A 7,987-nucleotide genomic window follows, 5' to 3' on the forward strand; every position below is an offset into this window, starting at 1 on the left:
CCCGGATCTTCACGGGTCGTATGTAATTTGTGATGCCCCAGCTGGAGACATAGTAATAGGAACGTAGCTATACTCTGGTTACAATGGCTGCGACAAATGCACACACATAGGTGTTTGGTTTGGGAGAATGACTTACCAAAGTGCGAGTAACAATGAAATGCGAACTGATCAGTCATTTAGGAGCCAGTCCCAACCAGAGCATCACCATAAAGTATCACCATTTTATGATCTGCCTACATGATCAAACAGTTTCCTATTGACTACATGCACCAAGTCTGCTTGAGTGTAGTCAAAAAACTAACACTGATATGAATGAAAGGTCAGAAACAAGTAAAAATGTCTGCCAATCAAGTTTCAGAAATAAGTGAAAAAACTGCTGCACATCAGAAAACATGTGCCAAGGTGTTTTGTCCCTAAACCAAGAAGTTTGATGGAAGTTGAAAGGTGGAAGACAACAGAATATACACAGTTCCTTCTGTATACCGTAGAAGTCGTTCTGAAAGGATTTCTTTATTTCATGGTCCTCAACGTTGCCTTTGCCATCCTTGTCAGTCCCAGGTTGTCAGGAAATGGCGCTTACTTTAATTAGGCACAAAAACTATTAGAGTTCTTCCTTGCACAAGGCCGTCAACTGTATGGACCAGATGTTGTAGTGTACAATGTCCATAGCCTCATACACCTTGATACACATGTCAAGGAATTTGGTAGCCTTGGCAGGTGTGCATCATTTCCATTTGAAAATTATCAGAAGCAGTTGAAAAGAATGGTCAGGACTGGAAAGAGCCCTGTGACACAAATTGTAAAAAAGATTAAATGAATCAACATGTTGAAGATTCCTGGGTAGAAAAGGTCTTCAGCAACCAATGCTTGCCGTAAAAGGTGACTATGCTTGTCGTAAAAGGCGACTAACGGGATCGGGTGGTCAGGCGCGCTGACTTGGTTGATGCATGTCATCGTATCACAAAAGGCGACTATGCTTGTCGTAAAAGGCGACTAACGGGATCGGGTGGTCAGGCTCGCTGACTTGGTTGATACATGTAATCGATCCCAATTGCGTGGATCGATGCTCATGTCAATCACTGGATTGTCTGGTCCATACTCTATTATTTTAAAGACCGCCGTCATATAGCTGGGATATTGCTGAGTGCGGTGTTAAACAACAAACAAACAAAACAATTGCATGGATCGATGCTCATGATATTAATCACTGGATTTTCTGGTCCAGACTCGATTATATTTACAGACAGCCGTCATATAGCTGGAATATTGCTGAGTGCGGCGTTAAACAACTTCGCAGCTTTAGTCACAACTAAGAAACCAAACACAGCAATATTCCAGCTATAGGGTGGTGGTCTGTAAACAATCGAGTCTAGACCAGACAATCCAGTGATTAATATCATGAGCATCGATCCACGCAATTTGGATTGATGACATGCTTCAACCAAGCCCCGTTAGTCGCCTCTTACGACAAGCATAGTCGCCTTTTATGGCATGCATGGGTTGATGAAGACCTATATTCTACCCCGGGTCTTCACGGGTCGGGTCGGGTCGAGTAAGTGTGCTGCGGAAACTTGTCACACTGATTGAGAATCAATAAGGACTAGCCATTTTGAGGTACATGGCAGGGCGTAATGGCTATGGAGAAGAAGATGCTGATGAAGTGTTGTTTCAATGCATGGAGTCCTTTGAAGAAATGGTGCAGATGAATCAACGATTAACAGAAGCTGCCACATACAGAAAAAGAATGGAAAATGATCCTTAAAATATTGAAAATATCCAATAATATTTATTACAAACCTGGATATTTGGACGATACAAAGTTCAAACAGAATGGTCATTTATTCAAGATATTACCGTATTTTTCTACATTTGTTTTACCAGATAAATGATCTAGTATCCGAGGGGGGAACAACAGTTGACATGACTGAGGCGAATTATGAAAAGGCTGGGCACAATAAATCTTTGGTCAAAGTACAGATTGAAGGGAAGAAATCGAACTTCCACTGAATCAAGTTATGATGAGTATGTCTAAAAAAATTGCTCAATCTACACGAAATGTCAATGGTTTGCTGACAAAACCTGCTTCCAAATTATTGAGAGTACCCTAAAACGGTTTTTTTGTTTGTTGTTTTACGCCGTACTCAGCAATATGACGGCGGTCTGTTTGTTTGTTTTTAAATAATCTAGTCTGGACCAGACAATCCATTGATTGACATCATATGCATCGATCTACGCAATTGGGTTTGTTGTTTGTTTACGCCGAAACTCAGCAATATTCCAGCTATATGACTGCGGTCTGTAAAATAATCGACTCTGGACCAGAAAATCCAGTGATTGACATCATGAGCATCGATCCACGCAATTGGGATCGATGACATGACATGTATCAACCAAGTCAGCGAGCCTGACCACCCGGTGTTAAACTACAAACCAACCAACCAATGGATGCGACGTTAAAATTGAACTGTGAAAGCTAAAGATAGGGCAGCAACCAAGAGCAGCGAAAGGCAAAAGATAGCAAGTGATGACGTCACCAGTTACGGGGTTAGACGTTGTGACGTCACCTGAAAGGAGATGGCGGGACAATGATGTCATATTGTAAACAAGGGAAAAGTATAAACAGAAAATGTTAAAGAAGATGGTTGAGCGGATTTCAATAAACGCATTTAGTGTAGAGCACTAAATGGGAATATGGACGGGGTGGACAGGCTTGACCAAACTATACGTTATACAATACTTATCTCATGACGGTACATTCATCAACCACACACCTGATGGGAAACGCAAGCGTGATATGCTGTCATTCAGGCGTGAGCTGCTGCATCAACTGATTGGTGTGTTTCGTCAGGACAGGAAGTAGCTGGAATATGCTGAGTGCAGCGTTTAACAACAACAACAAAAAGAAAAAAGGAGTGAGTGAGTATGGTTTTACCCAGCTTTTAGGGGGGGACTCCAGAAATGGGCGTCACACATAAATATTGTACCCATGTCGGGAATCGAACCCGGGTCTTCGGTGTGACGAGCGAACGCTTTAACCACAAGGCTACCCGACCGCCCCACTCGATCAAGATCAGTGACATCGTTGGAGCAGGAGCGCTTAGATGGTAATGGTCACTGGCCAGTGCCTACAGGTAGCAATGACACTTGGTGTGTGGTTTGTGAAAAGATGCACAAGGTATTTCCAGTTCAGCATCCAGGTACAAAATATGCTGACAATCCATGTAAGCGAGCCAAATCATCAATTAATCTGTGTGTGAATCCCTCCAAATCATGCTACATGAACTACCACACTAAAGTGCAGCATTGGCGCTAATGTCCGTGATAACCTCAGTCCATTCCAATAGCGTAGAATAGTGCAGCATCCAAGTTTTACATTTAGTCGTTATTCCAGTCCTGGTGACATCAGTTTTGAATGCGATACGTTTTCCGTCCATGAAGATGTATGTATGTATATATATACACAGATTTGAATACACTTTCCTTATATCATTTTGCAACTCTGAGTTTCACGCACCCATGGTACGATCATCAGGCGTAATAAAACATGGTTTTTAGTTTGACCCTTTCTAAAAACCATGTTTCATTATGCCTGATCATCGTACGCAATGCCATGGGTGCGTGAAACTAAGAGTTGCAAAATGATATAAGGAAAGTGTATTCAAATCTGTATTTATGCTCTACTTTGTATTGAGCACTCTCTTCTGCAATTGGATCATATATATATATATATATATGTGTGTGTGTGTGTGTGTGTCTCACGATCACAAACTGAAATGAATATTTCAGCTCTGTATTTTAGAACCTAGTAGTAGGCAGGCCGTAGCAGGCAAACCAGATGGTGGTGATGTGCTAACTGCACGAGCGCGCACGTGCATCCTACCCGTTTATAAGCGAGCGTCTCGGACGGCCCGGCCTTTTCAACCATCATCAGGCCAAGAGGTTGGTAGCAGGGAAGTTGGAGTACAGATTAAAAAGCTGTTGGATGGATGGATGGATGGATGGATGGATTATCCAGTTATTGGTGAGTACTAACTTTTAAAGATGAATTAAGGTGAGTGTTTTTAGGTCATTTTTAGTGTGTGGTTTGTATATGTAAATTATTTAGTTCACTACCGTACACGCATTATTGATGTAGATGATGGTATGGCAGTATCCAGCTTGGCGTGTGTTTGGAGCCTCTGTAAGGGTACAGTATGTCCCAAACCCTGTTCTGGAACGGGTAGCCGATGAGAAGGCAAGTGCTGCTATTGTGAGGTAAGTAATGTGTATTGGGTGACTTTGGGTGTACATAGGTATATGCGTGTTAAGGCACGAGTGCAGATTAATTATATATTTTAAAAGGTGTGTGGTATTAAATGTGGTGTTGATTTCTTCCTTGGTTTCTATTTCAGAAACGCCCATTTCCTGTGTATGCGGTAGTTACGTTCAGAGATGTTTGCTTGGATGTGAGCTCCTGGTGTTCGGGACGAAATCCCGTTGTTTTGGAGATATTGCTCCTGCTGTTCGGAATGAATATTGTTTTGTGTGTATTTACGTCTGTGTGACGTGGTGAGGAGGCCAGTATGCCTGGTTGTATTGATGTATGTTCATGTGTACTTGACATGCAAGGCATGTCTGTGTTTTGTTCTCTGTGCGCCCGAATATCAGTTCGTGCTAATTCATAGACCGTCACCAGTTTAATGTTTCCCTGAAAGTTAGTTCAGTGCTCTTCTCATGTGTTATTCAGAAACGTTTTGATGAATTAAACATTCATGTCTTTTCTTGACTCGAGAGAACTTATTACTCAAATGGAATACATGACATTCGTGGTTCAGTAGTCTGTAAAACAAAACCTAATATGGTTGGTTAGTATTTACTTTCATCACACAAAAAATCCAAAACTTAGAATTTCCATTTGTATACATATTTATAAATTATGGGTCACGTAGGCGTAGCGGGTTCGTGTTCTTAAATTGCCATCTTCAGAATTTGATTTGCAGCTGCCATAATTACTTATACATAATATTTGCCTCGCACTTGCAGATGCAGGCATGGCACGTATACCCGGCCAGGAAACATGTTTCTATATTTCCAGGTATCTCCAGAGCCGTCGCCAGTTCCAGTAATCCATAAACATCCTGAAAAGTTTTGTATGCAATAAAAAATTGGAAACTTTCACGTTTTGTTGTTTTTCCCCCCCACCAGTAAAGTTGACAGTGTTTATTCACTTTATGCATACTATTTTAATATTTACACTTTGTTTCTGTTATCACATTTATTTATGCAAATTAGAAGTCTTTGTGTGTATATATGACACTGCATTTATTCTGTATATATATATATATATATATATATATATATATATTGTATTCATTTTGTTTTCTTGGATGCTAATTTTTTTTTTTTTTTTTTTTTAGAACTCGGCATGAGTCTCACTTTTCAATTTATTTTGGTGTATAAAACGTAATCCTGAGGCAAGCATCGGGGGTGGTATGTTTCGTAAATAGTTATACTCTACCTGACCTCGAATACAAAATTGTAAAACCAATTACTCATCGAAGTGTTAATTTTTTGTTTGTTTAGGTGACTGCCTCGCCAAAGGGGTATAATCAACTGTCAATCCAGTTCCTACAGTCGCCTATGCCATCTAGTGTTGGAAAACACATTTATTTCCATTGCCTATGTATATTTCATAATAAACTAATTTATTTTGGATTGTTTGTCTTTTTTCACTTAATCTTGGTTAGCGAGACAATACGATCTGTTTTGAGGTGTTGCTGCTGGAAAATATGAACTATTGTATTCTTGGAACAAATATAACATTCATATCACTTAAAAAGCATTCATATTTCAACTTTTCATCAAGAAAAAAACTGAAAACGTTTTATATTTTCAGGTGAAGAAAACTGCCACATCAAAGATATGATCAACTTTCAACATCTCACCTGCCAATCAAGCTCCTTTAATCTGCAGCTGTGCCATGTAGTGATGGAAAATTTATTAAATCCTTGTCTTTATATTTTATGATATATACTAATTTATTTCAGCCTTTTGTATTATTTCTCATTTACTTACCTTGGCAAACGAGTGTACCTCGAGTAGGAAGCAGCACCCCTTACACCTGTTCTGTTCCATTGGAAAATATTACAAAGGTAAAATAGCAGTCATACCACAAACCATACAAGTATTACTTGACAAATATTTTATTGTTTCAGGTGAAGCATTTCCACACCTCCATATTGGTTCTCACCCGTGCAACACCTGGGTCGCTAACGTTCCTGCTGCCCGAAGATCAGAAGATTAGATCCAGAAGACCTATTTATTCCTTGTATTGATTTTGTATATTTGTGTGGTTCACAAGGGGTCCAGTTTGGGTGGACGGCGTCATGCTTGATTGAGTCAAGCAAGCTGCCTGACGGAGAAACGTGCTTGGTAACTGATTGGTGTGGGCCGATCAACCTTTTTGTTGTGTGCTGAAGTAGATAGCTTACTTGGAAATTTGTTTACCATGTGAGGGCAAGTTATCTAACAGAAAGGGGAAGGAAAAATAATTGGCAGAGGGAGAAATATGGTTTAACTGAACGAGGGCAGTTCAGCCCTGCGTTATGTCCGGAGACAAAGTTAGGTCATGTCGACGCTTCGAAGGAGGAAACTGTTGTTATCCTGTGAACTGAGATAATATAAGTTTGAACAATGTGAAATGGAATTCATTGGAAATGTGGTGTCAAATCTGAGGTGACTATTATCTATATTGCACATTTGCCATATTGCTTTGCCTAAATAGATGTGTATGAGTGCCTTGCCCAGTAACTGAGAATTGTTATATACTTATCTTTGTTTTAATTATTAAATCTAGCTTTAAACTTCATATCGTTTGATTCTCGTAATTGTTATTAGTGGTATTAGCGGGAACCCCTGCCGTTCATACCACACGTAACACTTGTTATCGCATTTATCTGTTACAATAATACCTGAACTGTTTAAAGAGACGGAGGTAATTTTCACTTGGTGAACACATTCAATGCCTGTGGAAACTTGGGTGTACCAAGGGAAATAAAAATGACTAGGGTTGACAGAGTAAAAAAAAACATCGAAGGGGACAAATATCTGACTAATTTTAGTCAGAAATGAAATTTTACAGATTTTCCTGCTCATGGCCTCGTTAGTTCGAAAATTGGTAATCGTATTTTCACTTGTTGCCCTGTTTGTTGTTTAACGCCGCACTCGGCAATATTCCAGCTATATGACGGCGGTCTGTAAATAATCGAGTCTGGACCAGACAATCCAGTGATTATTATCATGAGCATCGATCCACGCAATTGGGACCGATTACATGTATCGACCAAGTCAGCGAGCCTGACCAACCGATCCAGTTAGTCGCCTTTTTACGGCAAGTATGGGTTGCTGAAGACCTATTCTACCCCTGGAATCTTCACGGGTCTTGCCTGAATGAAAGTTTGCATGCTTGACCAAGAGATAATTGTCAAGACGAGTTAGAAATTGGTCCCGTAAATTCTTTTGACAGTTACGTCTCTTGATCGATGTTATTTTGCTCGGTGCCCTGTGTTTAATGGGGGGGGGGGGGGGGGGGGGGGAAGGGGGAGGTTTCTTAGAAACTAAAGTTGGCTTATCAAAGAGATACTTATGAAAACTTAGTAATTTTATTTTTTTTACAGAGAAAGGGCTTGTGTGTTAATTTCACATTTAACCATTTTTGCTAATGACAAAGCGACCCAAGTGCCTATCTCTTAAGGTTCCGGGGTAGAATAGGTCTTCAGTACCCATGCTGCCGACTTGCTGACTTGGTTGATGCATGTCATCGATCCCAATTGCGTGGATGCTCATGATACTAATCACTGGATTGTATGGTCGAGACTCGATTATTTACAGACCGCCATCATATAATATAGATCTAGCTGGAATATAGCTGAGTGCGGGTAAATAATTGAGTCTGGACCAGACAATCCAGTGATTGCATTTCAGATAAATATTGAAATGACTTTATTTG

General features: G+C 40.1%; 1 long non-coding RNA gene across 1 annotated transcript; it reads left to right on the top strand.

The window, feature by feature from the left end:
- The first annotated feature begins 3,739 nt into the window (after nt 1–3,739).
- Nucleotides 3,740–6,847, top strand: LOC124119583. The gene is made up of 2 exons (XR_006858672.2): nt 3,740–4,254; nt 4,392–6,847. It is a non-coding gene; the product is annotated as an uncharacterized LOC124119583 (long non-coding RNA).
- Nucleotides 6,848–7,987: the final 1,140 nt, after the last annotated feature.

This window comes from Haliotis rufescens, unplaced genomic scaffold, assembly GCF_023055435.1.
Source record: "Haliotis rufescens isolate VD_foot unplaced genomic scaffold, xgHalRufe1.0.p SCAF_12, whole genome shotgun sequence".
Taxonomy (NCBI): Eukaryota; Metazoa; Mollusca; class Gastropoda; order Lepetellida; family Haliotidae; genus Haliotis; species Haliotis rufescens.